The sequence below is a fragment of the Anas platyrhynchos genome, chromosome Z, assembly GCF_047663525.1.
Source record: "Anas platyrhynchos isolate ZD024472 breed Pekin duck chromosome Z, IASCAAS_PekinDuck_T2T, whole genome shotgun sequence".
Taxonomy (NCBI): Eukaryota; Metazoa; Chordata; class Aves; order Anseriformes; family Anatidae; genus Anas; species Anas platyrhynchos.
In genome coordinates, this window is record NC_092621.1 from 37,641,196 (window position 1) to 37,657,941 (window position 16,746).

Consider the following 16,746-nt stretch of genomic DNA (forward strand, 5'->3'; position numbering starts at 1 on the left):
GGTGGACTGACCAGATGCAACATTTACTGGAACTCCGTGGAATTTTACTTTCTACATTTTTTTCTAAGTTATGTCAGTAATGCAATCCTCTCCCAATGCAAATGTACTTTTTCCTTCTATTTCCCACAGTTTGGTCACTGTACAGTTTTGATAAAATCAATATGTTGATTACATTCATACTGTCTTTGAAATTCTCATTTTGAGCCAGATCTTTAAAATTCTGATTTTCAGAGATAACATTTTTTCATGACTCTCCTCAAAAATCACATACATAAGAGAGGCAAAATTTCTTCTCTGCTGAGCTGCTATGCAAGCACCTTACATATCTGCTGTGCAAAACCAGTACTCAGAAGGATCCCTTTGGGAACGATTTTCCAGGCAGAAAAGGACAACATTCCCTCAGGCCCATGTCTGGCACATGACTGATTCAATATGAATGTCTTTTTCTCCACACCAGTGTTCAGCTCCACAGGAAGACTCCCCAGCAGATTGCATGGGATGAGCTTGAAAGGTACAATGATGGACAAAACTAAGAGGCATGTGAGCTACATTTTCAGAGGCACATCTCAGAGACTCCAGGTCTTTGGCTGTACTGACACTGTATCTCCCCCAAAGAGCACAGAAGTTTTTGACATTACACCTTGTCATGGTTGTAGAGCAACATTAGAGCAAGAATAAATAAGTAAGTTAGAGATCACCTGGGTCAGACGGTCAGACACTCAAAGTGTGGTGGTGAAGTTAAAATAAAACTTAATAAGCAAAAAAAAAAAAAAAAAAGCACACACATACACAAAAACAGCTCAAAAAGCTACAAGAAAATGTTTTAAAATCACTAGATTTCACTAACACTTTCACAATGTAAGTATACATACCCTTATAAACACCAGGGAAAGTCATCTGGAGCTGAAAGCAATAATCAAGCCATTCATCGGCGTTGTTGATGTTTTCCAGAATCTATTAAAAGAAAAATCTGTTACCATCTGCCTGCCATTACAAATGTACACCTCACAGAATAGCGTTCAACTTCCTTCTTCCATTCTTCAGACGAAGTAAGGATCTAGCTAGAAGCAATGCTTTTCAAGAACTGTCTCAAATAGTTTGGTCACTAATATCTCAATAATGTACTTAGGATACTAGCAATATTACAAAGAATAAAATAATTGCAGTTCAACTTGCCTCTGCCCTAGAGATGTCACTACTATGGCACAAGCATCCCTACTATGAAATTTATATTGAAGAGTTGCCACATATGCTGTGAAGTGTTGTGAAATTACATGCTGTCTTCCATGAAGAGTTTCAAAATTAAATACTAATCTGTATCATCCTCTTTCCCTGGGGATAGCCCAAATTCCACGAAAAAGATAAGCAATGAGAGTGATGGTTTGCAGGACTGGATTCTGAATAGTTGTAGATAACAAGTAAAACCATTTTGGAAGTTTTTCACAATGGTAGCTGCTGTCAGCATAATTTCTGAGAATGATGTCGAGGTAAACAATTTCATATTTAAAATGATTTGAATAAACATGAGACATATTTAATAGTCAAATATTATTCAATACGTCTTTGGAATGAGCTCATCCTCCCATATTCTACATCTGTTTTAAGCTACATCAGTAAAGCTAGTCCTCAATTTAATTTCTCAGCCACATCGGAAGAAAACAAATCTCATTTGCCCTTAATCAGTACAAACTACATCTTGTATGTAACTAAAAATTGATTAAAAAAAAATCCACAGCCCTTTGTTCACTGAATTTAATTTTCCAGTAATCTGAAAAGTACCCATAACACCACTAGAAAGCCTTTTCATAAAAGACTTCAAAAGAGTATTTACCTCCCCTTCAGTGATGCAGAATAAAAATTGCTCTTGAGATTAAAAACAAAAATAATAAATGAAGGGACAACACAGAAACATAGACGGCTGGATTCTCTGAGAATAAAGGCTTCCTTAGAAACATGTTATGTAAGGTCACATACCAGTATTTTCCTATTTCAGTTAGCTACATTGTTCTTTTTAGCCTTCAAGCAAAAAATGTATCTCAATCAATAATTTCTCTACTTGGATAGGGACTGCCACCATGGTACACATGAAACTTCTACTTAAAGTCAACTCAGTCCTGATAGCTATTAAAACTTTCTGTAGTTTATCTAGCTTATCTATCTGTATTTATAAATTTTATGTCATTAACTGATCCATGTTTATAACTCTATCAGTACACAAACACAGACATCAAGAACATCTATTAATACAACTTCTGTAGGAGGAGGAAGACTCTTTATTATACTGATCCCTGGGTAAAACTCTACCTAAATCACTGTCCTCCACACACACACAAGATTATCAATACAGTATCTTCTACTATTCCAAATCACTTCCTAAAATATGATCACACATACTCAGCAAAAGCTAAACACAAATGCAGCATGGAAACTTTCTTTCAGTAAGATGCTGGCTGAAGAAAACACTCATGCCAGATATGGAAGAAAAGCTTGTTTTTCCCCAGTACAGCCAGATAAATTATTTAAGAATGCCTCATCCATGTGAAAATACACAGCTGCAATACTAACAAAGATAGGAAAAGAGACAGTGAGACCCCAGCTGAAGCAACTACCAAAAACAAAAATTCACACACCATGAATAAAGTGATGTTTTTATACCTATGCTGGTTATTTCATTCCTAGAGGGAACTAGAATTATTTCAGTTCATAGTCTTAAAGAAAACAGATCACACAGTTCTGACTTAATTGGCATTGTGCTAAATACCTTTCAAGATCTTCACACTTGGACAATGATCTCATACTTCCTACAAATAATCTTTGGAAAAGGCAGTGTAACTCTCCCTGCTCTGCAGCAACTCTTCGTGTGCTCTACGCTGTGTGTATCAAGAGCTACTGTTTCAGTACTGCTGAGCTTTAGCAGTACAAAGACGGGCCAAAACTTACAGTTTTGGAACCCACTTCCAGGTTGAACTATTGATTGATTGATTAATTGCAACAGCACAGAACTGCCATAACTAAAGCATCAGGTCTCTGCATGCATCTGACAAAGGGCAGGCTCACAATGAAGTATGGCTGGGCTGAGGATGGAGGAGGAAAACACATAGTTGGAAAAATAAAGTGGACATTCAGAGAATGACTGGGCTGTACAGATCTGTTGTTGAATTTTTCAGACATCACACATCCTATGTCATGACATAAAACAGAAACATTAAAATCCAGTAGAAATTTAAAGGGCATGAAAGAGCATAGAAATACAAACCGCTGAATCCTCCACTTACTAACGCAATTTGGTTCTCTGTATTTCAGATAATCTGCTTATTAGAGGTAGATACTTACTAATTCTTACAAAGTTATCTTCCAGAAAGACAAAAAATCCCCAGAATGGGGAAGTTTACTCCTTGAAATAATGTATATAATTTTGTGTTGTATTCATTACAAAGATATTAAGTCAACATCGGACCAAAAATAGAGATAAGAATCATTGTTTTATTCACCCTTAGCAACTGCAAGTTTTTAACTTAAGATTGCATTTTTGACGATGGCAGCTTGCCAAAACAATGTATAAAGATTTTGTCAGGCATGTCTACATTTGTAAGCAGCATTTGAAGTGAATTCTATTAAGGAGAGTAATCATTACCACAGTTAATACTTCGCTAGCTTTTGTCCCTCTTCTACTATGGCTTTAAGGCAGCATCTCTTAACACAATTAGGAATATCACACCCATTTCATTTACCACAAAACTCACTTTTACTCGTAACATTTGCCCAGTCATACTTTTTCTCGTGGTGGTAGCTGTGAAGCAGCTTGTCAAGTCCATTCCTCAATTCAGTAAAGACTTATATATCTATCTGGAAAAATACTTCAAGCCACATGAGGCAGAGTCAAAATGCTGCCAGGTTTCAGGTACAGTGTGAAACTGGAAATCTTTGTCATGCAGTGATGTAGGAAGCAGAAAAATTTCCAAACCAAAAGTGCTCCACAGAGGAGGAAATCCACCAAGACTTACTCATTAATGAAAAGCTACTGTCTCTTTAGGTGCTTTCCTCCTGAGATGCACTGATTCCCTCTCTCGCTGCCCCTGGCAAACAGACAGCAAACAGCACTGTACCATACTCCTGTCTCCTCATACTGCACTTTCCACTTTCAAACCTTTTTCACTCTTCTTTTCCTTTACCAAACCCTCTTGAGTTTTTAAAAGTAAGATTAATTGACCAGACAACAGGCATAATATATGCAGCTGCCTGAAGCTTTTTCATTCCTCTATTATCTCTCTGTTTCAGAAACTGACATCTAGTAGGCAGTGTGATCACAGCTTGGAAGTTTAGAAAGATAGCAGAACCTGGATAAAATACTTTCATTAACTACCATATTCTCACACCACCACAAGAAACAAAAAAGAATGAAAAAAAGAGGAATCTCCAAGAGCAAACGACACTAATAAAGCTAACTCTCTTAGCTTGGGACTAGGGGTGACTAAGACTGGAGCTCATGCCTTATTTAGCGCTGAACAACTTACTCCCACAAATAATGCAATTACAAAGCCTCCCTTCTGTCTGGATTCTCTCGTAACTAATACAGTATGTACATCAGTAGCAGTATTCCCTGTTAGGTGTCATCTCAACTTGCCTATTTTTCCATGAAACTTGCTGCAATGCTGTGCCACTGTAAGATTTTGTTGCTGGTCAATTAGAGCTGACAACAGCTTTCCCCTTCCCTCTGCAGTAGAATTTGAAGAGTAAGATTATTTTTAAGATTATTTGTAAAGGAAGAGACTCAGGACGCACAAAACATCCTCTGACACACGTACAACTTTCATGCATACATCTTGTTTCCATAGGAATTTAAGTTAAAAATATCAGTGTGCTTCTGGGTGTCCCTGGGAACAGGAATTGAAGAGGGGACCTCGGAGGTTTTTCATGTTGTGCTATTTTCAGAACACTCAGGAGGTAGCTGAATATTTAAAATGAGGTGAAAAGTGTTACCTAAATTGTTAGAACTTGTCAAAATTAATACAATTCCCAGGCAGAAATTACATGCTACCTCCTTTCCAGAGTTTTTCTTCAAGCATGATGATACTGATAACTATAATTTTCATGATTTAATTGCCTCTGTTCCAAGGTGAATGGACAATTTATGGTAGTGCAAGAATCTGCAAGCAATGCTAGCATTGTGCCAATAAGCAGATGTAAATAAGAGAAAGGAAGCATAATTTGGTGTCATGTAGAGAATAAGAGAAGAGGTAATAAAAGAAACATACTATAGTTTTCTCAAGGGTCATAACAAGTTAACCTCATCTCCAAGACAGTCTTATTTTAATTTCAGTTAATATTATTTGCACATGAACAGCAGGACAGTTGTATAGCTCTTAAGGAAAAAATTAGGTTGTTCATGTGGCCACTTCGATATAAAATACATAAAAATCATATTTGTTTGTTTGTTTCTCTCTTTTTTTCTTTTGTTTTGTTTTGACAGTATCCCAGACAGTAGTCTGTGAATTGGACTCAATTCCTTACAGCCTTCTTAGCTTCCTTATAGCTTATGGTTACATTCATGTAGCCATCTAAGATCAAACATTTTTACATGTCCACATACCTGACATATACCAAAGCTGGTATTTACAAACCAATATATCCTGAGAATTAAGTCAGTGTTTACACACTTCAATGCACATGACAATCATTAGAAGTTCTGATGTTTTAATTCTGAAAAGCTCTATTTTCCTCTTTCAATTATCAGATTCAGAACTTCAGTCATAGTTGCACACTTATCTGGTTCTAAAGCCTGTTTTTAATCTCTATTGCCAGCTGCCATGACTTCAGCTCTTCCCGGAAGCACTGAAGGATCTTTTGTCTTTCCAGACACCAGCCGTGAAAGTAGACAGAAATTTTTACTGCATCATATATACCACTGATATACCCTGCTAAACATGTGTCAGAAAAATATATTGTATGAATTATGAAAGAGGGTAGGAAAGGAGCTAAAAAACAATGGTTAAGTCTTATCCTGGCAAGTCTACCTCCTACCGCCAGACTGGTTATGGCACTTCTAAGTGTGATTAGAAGTCAAAACTTTGGGGTGAAATTTGTGATAGTACTGTAAAGGTTTGTGCATTAGTGAAAACTGGAAAAGGTTTCCCTTTTCATAAAACAAACAAACAAAAAAAAAAACACAAAAAATTCTTCCTACACCCCTCCTTCCCCCCCAAAATGGAATTATTCCTAAAACAACCCAGCTTATTTTCTACAGTTTCAAGCCCTGGCTAACATATAAATCTTTCTAATTACTTTTAAATCTTGCCTGAAAAAATTAGAGGAACATACATATAACACAAAAAGCAAACGATTAAATGCGTATCTGAAGTAAAACGGGGAAAAAAAATGTTTCTTCTCATGGTCTGCATAATAATGAGAGGGCAGCACAAAGGCTACAGAGAAAAGCACAAGCAAAAAGCATCATAACCCTGTGATTCAGATTGTTCACATAGTTTAACTATCTCATCTGTTCACGCCACCTTTGTTTACGTAGTTTAATACCACACACTAATTTCAATGGCCTGTCAGATTTTTAGGCTCACAGTACCTAACCCAAGCACAGTACTGAGATTCTGATACCATTTGATTCTCTTGGCAACCCCCATTTCCAGGAATATAGGATAGCATTTGAATTAAAGCAGACAGGAAAAGTAGCAAATAGGAGAAACAATCTTAGTTTGCAGGCTGAATTTGAGATTTATCTGAGTAATTTGAGTTTTAAAGCTATATACATGTATGTTTCTATTGTAATTCTTTGATTCACTGTAAGAAGTATCATATCAACTATCCCCCTGTAGCTTTCAGAAAGGGAACACACATTAAAAGGTGTTTATCAGCAAATATCACCCCATCCAAGTTTACAAATACTCATAATAGAGTTTAATTATCTGGGAGATTTGACAGTTTACAAAAGCCTGGCCCTCATGCACTTAAGGTGGTACTAATTGCACATTAAGCTGTTCTCTGGTGCAAAACAGCCTACAAGTGCAATAACCACAGAATCACAGACCACAACATCAGAGGTTATAGCTGCATATTCTGTTTTTTCACAACAAATCACATTATTTGTTCTGAAAATAATCTGCTGTGGTTTTTCATGGAAACTTGCTTAAAAGAATGGAAATAAAACTTCAAATTTGTGAAAGTAAACACAGTTTACAAATCCTTAGAAAAAGCTTGCAGTGCTCCTACAACAATTTCCATTTGTAACTTGTTTGAAATTCTGCATCTCATGGATAACATGAAAGCCCTCTAGAAAGTATTATTTTTTTCTCCACAAATTATCATATTCAGATCTTCATTCTAAGTCTTAAATCCATCTCATTCCCCTGACGCCATGTCTTCACTCTTCCCAGAAGCACTGAAGTATCTCTTATATCTTTCCAAACATGACCTGTAAAAGCAGAGCAAACTTTCTACAGCATAGTAAGTGGTGTTCGTGCATTAAGAACTATGGGACTTTTCCAAATCACTGATACTAGACCAGCAATCAGAAAGAACAAACATTTGATCCCTAATATAACTGACGTCACACTGTGTATTTTGCAGAAATTGCTAACAAGGCCCCCTTTTAGAGTGGAATGGTCTCATTAATTTCTCATTATTTTGTAACAGACCAAAACCACACAAAATAGAAAGGCGTATTTGTACATTGCCAAAGAAGGGTTCCCAATTTGTACTCGTGTTTCAATAATTGAGATTTCATATTCCAACAATAACATTTAGGAGATTAGCAGCCTTTTTAACAGCCAAGTGCAGTGGCAAGGTAGAAGTATCTCAAAGCCTAGAGTCAGAGCTCTGCTCCATTATTTTGGGAATTTTAATATGACAATGGTCCTAATGCTATTAGCACATAACTGCCACTGCATTATTTTGAAATAACATTACCATATAAGTGCATACTCTCCAACTAATTACTCCAGGATGCTAGGACAAGTGATTGATTAACAAAGCAAAGAACACAATCAGAGAAAAAATTCTTCTACATTTGACATTGGCAGTACATGGAAAATTGAATGGCAGGGATCACATGCTTGTGGCTGTGATGTTTGGAGGGAAAGCAAGTCAAGCAGTATCACTCAAATAATTGGGAAGTGATATCCAACAGGAATGATGTCGCATTCAAGGGAAAAAGGAGATCAGTTGAAGCATTACTTATTTTCTAAAGGAATGACACAAAGCACCCATGCAAGCAATCCCAGCTTGCTGGGTGGAAAGTATCTATGAAAGAGGAGTTCGGTCAAGCCATCCACCTTAGTGACCTCAAACTCTAGAAGGAGTTGTACAAAAAATGGAGAACAGGTCAAATGCCTAAGGATAAACATACACAGCGTAGAGTGAAGACAGAAGACCAAAGGCAAAAAGCATGGAATGAGACACAGACAACCAGAAATGAAAGAAAAAATAAATAAATGCAGCCAATAATTTTTGAGACACAAGACAGAGTTTTTCTCAAAAAGTCAGCTATCACTGACGCCACTGGACTTCAAAATACACAGTATGCCTTTGTAAATACTTCACAGACTTTGACTGGGCATGGTAAATGGTTGCAAGCTATCAGCAACCACAATGGGGTAAGTACTCATGCTAGAGACGCCACAGGAACTTTCAAGTTTTAACAAGGAAGTCCCAGAAACAGAGAAGACACATTGAAGATCAGCTGATAACTAACAAACATGGGGAGAACCAGAACAAATTGAGTACAACACTGCCTCCTTCTCTTTCAAGTTATCATGCAGAGTGTTCAGTGATCTGAAGTGTAGGCAACAATAAGGCTTCAGTCACGTTTTCAACAGTATCCCACGAAACATTCTCAAAGCTTGCTAGAAAAGGTGGTCAAGGTGAAGCTCTTCCACAGCACCAGTAAGGTTCAGCTGGAGTACTGTGCCCAGTTTTAAGTACTGTGTTTTAGGAAAGCTAGAGTAAATTGGAGATCATCAAGGTAAGAATGAAAATGGTTAGAGATTTAGAACATGAACTATGTAGGAAGGTGTAAAAGAACTGGAATTCAGTCTAAACAAGGAAGAAAAAAGACTGAGGAGAGACATGATAGCTAATCACAAGTTGATGAAAGAGGAAGGGAACAATCCATTTCTCAGGACCAATAACAAATTACTATAATGAGAAACATGTATAAAAGAACGAGAAATTCATGTCAGTTGTGATGCTCTATTTCAAGACGTTTATCTCTTCTCCACTCACCCTGACCTCAGCAAAATGTCAGACATAACATTTTTCTTCACCAACTCAAAATTACTGTGCAAACATAACCACATACAGAAACATATAATGAAGAAAGGTAATAGAATTTAGAAATAGAAATTAATTGCTTATCTATCACGAACATTCCCAAAAAGATTGTTGGCAGACAACATGTAAAAGCCGTGGTTAAAAAAATTAGCATGCAGTAATACAGGCTGCATAATTTGTTCATCAGTTTTCCACAGGTTAGTCACAACTTGAAAGTGAAATGCCTCTGGGAATTACTCAGTCTTTTAGCACATTACCACATAATCAATCCTAATAGTTTGCAGACGTAAATGCTGTGGAAACCTGGTATTGATGTTGAAGTGCATTATTGTGATCTTCAAGTCACCTACATATTCTCACCTGGTTCCTGCAAGCATATCTTTTTTTTTATATACATCTTTAACTGAGTGTTAGCTAAGCTTAGCTTTTCGGAAGCCACATTATCTAAGAAATGCAAGTCTTTATCCTGTTTTAATCTCTATTTGAGGGCCCATCCATACAGCTGCAAAAGACAGTTGAAATATGGAACAGATTGCCTTGGAGGATGTAGTGGTAGTGTTTGAAATTTTAGAATGGATTAGACAAATATTTTAAATGTAGTTGGTACTGCCGAAGGAAGGGAAAGGTCTTAGTACCCTTACATGGTCCCTCCTAGCATCACCACATAACATTTAGGCTGTAGATCTGTAACAGTCACATTTGGTGTTCCTATCTTCCTGCCCTCCCAATGTGCATTTACTAGCTTCCTTATTATAGCACCAGTGCTCCTCAGGCCTCAGAAAAACTCACCTAAACAATTAAAGTAACAAGAATGTAAGCTATCAGAGAACAATAATCATAATGGAACTCCTTCCAATTGCAAGCACAGTTCTCACATGAGCTCCCATAAGATAAGAAGAAACTGGGAAAATGATGAGGAATGTGATGCAACAGGTCACATGCTCTTGGTCCATGCTGAACAAGAGATCCATTGTCTCAATTATTTCAATCACTTACATACTTTAATACAATCTCATAACTGCACTTCCACTTGTGACAAAACTGGGAAGAAAGTCTGGGATAGATGAAAGTAGTGCTAAAATCAGCATTCAAGAGGCTGCACGGCAACACCAGAACAAAGGTAAAAATTAATTTAGAGGAAAGATCTGCAATAACACGTCTAAGCTTAGGTTCCTGAACGTATTTACACAGGTGCCTAGCCTGCCTGAAACCCAAAGTTGTTCTAGAATGGATATAGAAGACTGACGTAAGCGCCAAGTTTGAAAATTACATCTAAATTCAGATGAGAGACACTCATCGTTAAGTTACTCTGTGGAACAATACATTTCATTATGACTAATTAAAAAACCACTGTTTTCTCTCAGGAAATTTACGACTGAATTAGCAGAAGTTTTCCCTGGACTACCCAATTTAATTTTAGTTAGAAATTAAAAGAAAGCTGACTATATTCTCAGAAAACAGTAAAAAATAATAATAATTCAAAAAAAAAAAAAAAAAGAAAAGAAAAATCCAGCCTCTTGTACCATTCTCAGTACAGAACAACTGCTACATCACTGAAATTCCTTTGATTAGATCAAGTGTTGTCAGTTTCCTATGGAGCAGAAGTTGCTCAGAGACCATTCAGAAACATATGCAAACATACGGAAAGGGAGAAGATAGATCCTATTTTATGAAATAATTTATAAAATATAAAGCTGGAGCCTTCTTCTTTTAAATGGGCCATCTTGAGCATTTCATTTTAAACTACAGAGAAAACTTCAAGGGAGAAAAAAATAATCTGAGAAGCTGCCTCAGGTAAGAGGTAACAATAATAATAAAATGAGTAATGCAGTAAAATCAAATCCTGAAAACAATTAAAGAAAGAATTACTCAGCATACATGGAAATAGCTGCTATTTTTCATGGCTGCTGTCTAGTTGTCATCAAACTGAGACTAAAGTTTTACATCCATTGGAGCAGATCTATCTACACCATTAAGTGCAGAAAACAAACTGCCTTTTTTTTTTTTTTTTTTTTTTTAATGTTATGCCACACACTGACCATGTAACTGCTTTAAATGTAAAGGTTACTACTATCTACTACCTATTAATACTGATGGATACTTAAGATATAACAGCACTATAAGGAAATGTGTACTTTTGTTCTCTTAGTCAGTCAGACTTACGTTGGCAGACCAGAAAGAGCAACTGACTACATTTTTCCTGACAGCCGCCTGACAGTATGCTGAGATTTGGCACTCCTCTGAAATTACAAATACACTTGTAATGTACTTTAAGAAACAATAACACATTAGTGTACATATGCAACCTACTGACGTTAAGAAACATGGTATACTTTGGCAAGAAATACACAGAGCTCTTTTAAGGTATGGAAACACAGCCACAGAATTTTTAAATGGCAATACAAACATTTTCAAATAAACACTTTAAATAGTTATTTACAGCCAAGTGATATAAGGGGACTGTTTTCCAACAGTCTTTCGCTTGCCAAATGTTGTGGCTTAACCCTGCAGGCAGCTCAGCACCACAAAGCCATTTACTCACTCCCTGCTCCCCCAAAGTAGGATGGGGGAGAGAATAAGAAACAAAAAAAGGTAAAAACTTGTGGGTTGAGATAAAGGCAGTTTAACAGCACAGAAAAGGGAGGGATGATAATAATAACAACAAAAATAATAATAACAATAACAATAATAATAATAATAAACATTAATAATATAAAGAATGTACAAAGCAAGTGAGGCACAATGCAATTGCTCACCACACACTGCTCACCAGTGCCCAGCCTGTCCCCGAGCAGCGTGTCCTCTCCCCCTCTCCAGCCAGCCCAGTTTATTGTTCAGCCTGACATCATATGCTATGGGACATCACTTTGGTCCATCTGGGCCAGCTGTCCCGGCTGTGTCCCCCCCCATCTCCTGAAGCACCCCCAGGCTGCTCACTGGCAGGGCAGAATGAGGAGCTGAAAAGGCCTTGGCTCTGTGTGAGCACTGCTCTGCAGCAACTAAAGCATGTGTGTGTTATCAGCATTATTCTCATCCTAAACCCAAAACACAGCACCATACCAGCTACTAGGAGGAAAATTAACTCTATCCCAGACAAAACCAGGACACCAACCCAAACTGAAAATCCTGACTTTGAACATTTTTGTCAGCAAGAATATGAAGTCAAGTTATTACCCTGCAATAATTACACTAATAGGAGCATTTTTGTATAAGAAAAAAAAGTTCATAAATGGTATGTAAGACACCACCATCATCTCCTTTCCTGCAACTGCCTAGCTGCATTGTTGCATTTTTTCATATTATGGGAAAATTCAAAATCGTAAACTATAACAATTAGCAAAGGACACATCTTCACATAAATTAGTATTTTAATAGCACATGGGAGATAGCAAAAACAGGGAGAGTGGGATTTAACACAAAAATGAGACAGCTCTCCAGTGGCCACATGTGCAAGTGGTACAAGCACTTTGTAGCCTGACACTACTGAATTTTAACAAGATCAGGCCAGAACCTGTCAGATTTTCCTAAGGAGAATGTGTACAAATTTTTCCCACAAATGAAAGAGGTCTCTGACTTCTTGAGAGGTCTGAATAAGATTTTTTTTTGCTTTACACAGAAGCCCTCTGAAGGACTAATTGCACCTCTCAATGCATCATTATGAATAGGTAAGAAAAGACATACACTGCTATCTGTAAGTGAGTTAATAACCCTCACCACAGCTTTCAAAAGGTAAAAATAGATCTTTCAGCATTTAGAAAGAAAAAAAAAGCATCAATCACACTATCAGAACTCCATCCCTTTTTGCCTGATCCATATCCTTTTAAGAATCATTAACTAAAAAGAGATTGAAATCCCAGCAAGATAAAATATAGTCATTGGCTATGAACATCTATGATTTCCATAAAGTGAAAAAAAAAAAAAAAAAAGATCAACCAAATCAACTGGTTCTTCACAGGTACAAAGTGATCTTATGATCTCATTAATACAATACTCCAGTTTCTGGTACGTCTTACTTGACATTATCAGCTGGAATGCCTAACTAAATAAATTAAATACCCTTTTTAAGCATAGAATTTGTTACTGGATTGTTATTTTTTTTAGTTCAAGGTGATATAAATCAATATGCTGAGCAGTTTTGCATGTATTTATAGAAAATTGACTCTTAATAGTAGCTGTTGCCAGTGTGCACTTACTATCCCCTAAACCTCTGATGTTTGTGTCCTGTTCGTAGGGGGAAGCAGCCTGATAAGCTACGTAAGTGGAAAGAGATGGTCATTAGTATCTGTCTCATTAGTCTAGCTAAGCTTTTGCAACTTAAGAGGTTGGATTTCAGTTTGCTTGCACTATTTTAAGATCATTGTACTGCAGACCTGAACAATTTGCTAAGGACCACCAAATTGGGGAAAAAAGAAAATGGAGACAAATAAAAGCAAACCAGATGACATTACATGCTTAACCCTGCCCACCATTCTGGCAGCAAGAATGGACATAAAACAGACAGCAATGGCCCCTCACTGCAGAAGCAGGCACAGCAGGTTACAAAAACGGTGATGGCAGTGTGAACAGTTTTCCTGCAAAGCACAGAGTTATCCAAACGTTTGTTAAAAAAATATATAAAAAAGCCATTAGTTCAAGAGATTGACTCTTTGCCGAAGATTTATCTGGTGTGTTTGTGCGTGTGTGCAAGTTAGTATATGCACATGTGAAAGTGACACATGGAGAGGAAGGCAAGACACTAAGAGGCCTCACAAAACCATACTAGAAGTGCTAGACCACAAAAAAGCTGCTGTTAACTAGCAGCGTCATCACTGGTCTGGTATAGAAGCCAGAAAAACTTGACACTATCCATACCTCCCTTCAAAGCAAATAGCTTTCAGCAGAAAGCACTGGTTTAGAGAGACATGACTTCGTTTAGAGACACAGAACCAAGCTTACATTTTGGTTTAAGGATGAAAGAGTTGCTGGAGAGATGCTAAGTGAGGCTATGAAGGACAGAGACACACAGCCTTAGCCCAGCAGCTGATGGCAAACCCCTGTCCCCTCACAGACAGACAGAAGCACTGCATGCTTTTCAGTTGATTCTACACTTGGAAGTTTATTTATTACTTCCACGATTTGGGTAAAGTAATGAGCTTGTCTAATTAAATAACCTATGATTACTTGCTCTACTAAACAATTTGCCTCTGTCGGTACACCTTCCTGTGCGTGAACAGCCTCTTGCACCACAGGGGCAGGCAGCTCCAGATGAAGGTACAGAAGGAGCTCCTTCCACACCTCCCAAGGGTTGTGGAGCACAAAGACACTGCTCAACAAAGAGCTTCCAAGCTTCCTAGAGCTGACATGTGTCAGGGTGGATGGATGGCAGAGGAATCGATACAGGTATTTCATACCTGTATGTCATTTATCTTAACAAGGGTGTCAACCATCCACTCTTTGCTCAGAAAGCAACCAAGGCTACTGAAACTCTGTTGTTCCGTGCCTGCCTTCACCTTACTCATTTCCTGTGCTGTGTTCGTGTCCTCACAGCATGAAGAAGACGAAAAAAAAAAAAAAAACAACAAAAAAAAAACAGCTGAGGAACCTACTTTGTTTCATTTTGAAGATTCCAAGCAAAGGACAGACAAGAAGGATGCAAGTGAACAATGAGCAATTTGGGATAGGGAACAAGAAAGGAAAAAAAGAGAAAAAAAAAAAAGGTGAAAAAGGGCAGGGCAATACCCAGTAAGAGACTCTGCAATGTTGAACTGGGAGTAAAAGAGGAATGGGAAGGAAAGATGGCTGAAGTGCAAGAAAGCCAGAGTAGAAGAGAAATACACATGGATGTCTTCCTATCCACACTGTGGATATGAAATACACAGATAGGAAGGGCTTTCTACTTTGCTCTACTATAAGCAGACATGCAGTGCCATTAACTGTATAGTCAGAAAGAATACTCAGGGGAGGAGAAAAAAAGAAAAATCAGTAAGTATCTTTTAGCACAGAGTTATGGTGCAGGGAAAGCAGCAAAGAAAATTTGATTTTATTCCCATGATGATACAGGTATTTTTGTTGCAACATGCATAAAGTTCAGTTCATTGTGAAGCACAGATATATACATTTAGCTCACAGAATAGGCTTTGAGATTCTCAGTCCTATCTGGTTTGCCTGTTGTCAGGTGATCACTATCTCTACAAAATGGCTTTGATCCACGGTCAAGACGAAAGAGGCAGAACAACACAAAACAACCAACCAAGCTCAAAATGTAGTAGTTTTGCAGAAGAAACTTGCTCCTGAGTTGCAGAAAAGCTTGCAGAAGCCTATTTGCAGAGCGTCATTGGAGAAGCCTGTGCAAAAGCACCAGCACCAGCTTGTGCAAAAGCCTGTTACTGCTCAGCAGTCATGAGCAGCGTGCTATATTAAATCTCTTCTGCTCATACTGAGCTACTACTGTGAAAGGATTGTGCCTCCTTGGCTTCATCTCATTCAAATATTAACTAAACTGTTATTAGGTGGACCACAAACTGCAGAGAGAAATTTAGCCTTCACAGTCAGCAAAAAGTCACACACACATGCACTTTTTTTTCCTTCATTTCCTCTACGACTTTGTAATCTGCAGCTGGTATACCTGTGTCAGATGTGATGTTTGTAACCTTTAATAGTGCACATTGGTGCATGACATTGTGTTCTCAAACTCTTCAACAGGATTTTTCATTTCAGGCACAGTTTCTGTTTTTTGAAAATGGCTGCAATTTCAAACAGCCAGGTCAGAGAAAATCAGAGTTTTACACACCTCTCCTGAAAAGTCACAAGTCTTTACTAATGTTTCACATCTCTGCTGGTTATCAAGCTTTCTCATCTTCCTCTGGTAGACACCTGAGCATCACTGGCTTGAAGACAAACACTTACCCTTTCTTGCTGTCATTTCTTCATTAATAGTAATACACTTATATATATGTGAGCCACTGCAAAGTCTGAAGTATCTCAGTGAGGAACATATCAAGTAGAGATCTATTTGCAGATGGATCAATATAAACTATTATCCACATGTATAATTTTGGCTAAGACAAAAGCAATCATATGAAGAATTATGGCACCATGAAATCAGAGCGAAAGAGTGCTTTAATTCTCTAGGTTGTCAGCCAGATGTAAGCTTTACAAAAAGAAATAAATGTATGCAAGAGTTCAGCAAGATATTAAACGCTATTTCTACTTTTTACAGTGCATACTGTCAATAGAGGACAATATTGCACTGTTATTTCAAATGCATTGGTGTCTAATAGAAGATGCAGGTAATGTGTGCTTTAAAAGCTTGTACCACACAGTTCTTTACTGCCCACATTTGTGATGGCCTTCCAAATGATGTTTTGCCATGCAAAACATAAAGAACTGGATGTCAGTTTGCACAATGTGCTATAGCAGAAAGTAACATCTGTATGCAGAGGAGAATCTTCACTTGCATATTCTCGGTGCAGGATAATTTGTTGGTTA

At 37.5% G+C, this 16,746-nt stretch overlaps 1 protein-coding gene across 7 annotated transcripts in view; it reads right to left on the reverse strand.

Annotated features, from left to right (window-relative positions):
* The window catches only part of PIP5K1B (phosphatidylinositol-4-phosphate 5-kinase type 1 beta), a 113,216-nt gene that overhangs the window by 76,860 nt on the left and 19,610 nt on the right, over positions 1-16,746 (reverse strand). For all 7 annotated transcript variants that reach the window (XM_027446911.3, XM_027446909.3, XM_072031588.1 and 4 more), the window contains one exon: positions 873-954. The gene's annotated coding sequence lies outside the window, so the exon portion shown is untranslated. The remainder of the gene's footprint in view (positions 1-872; positions 955-16,746) is intronic.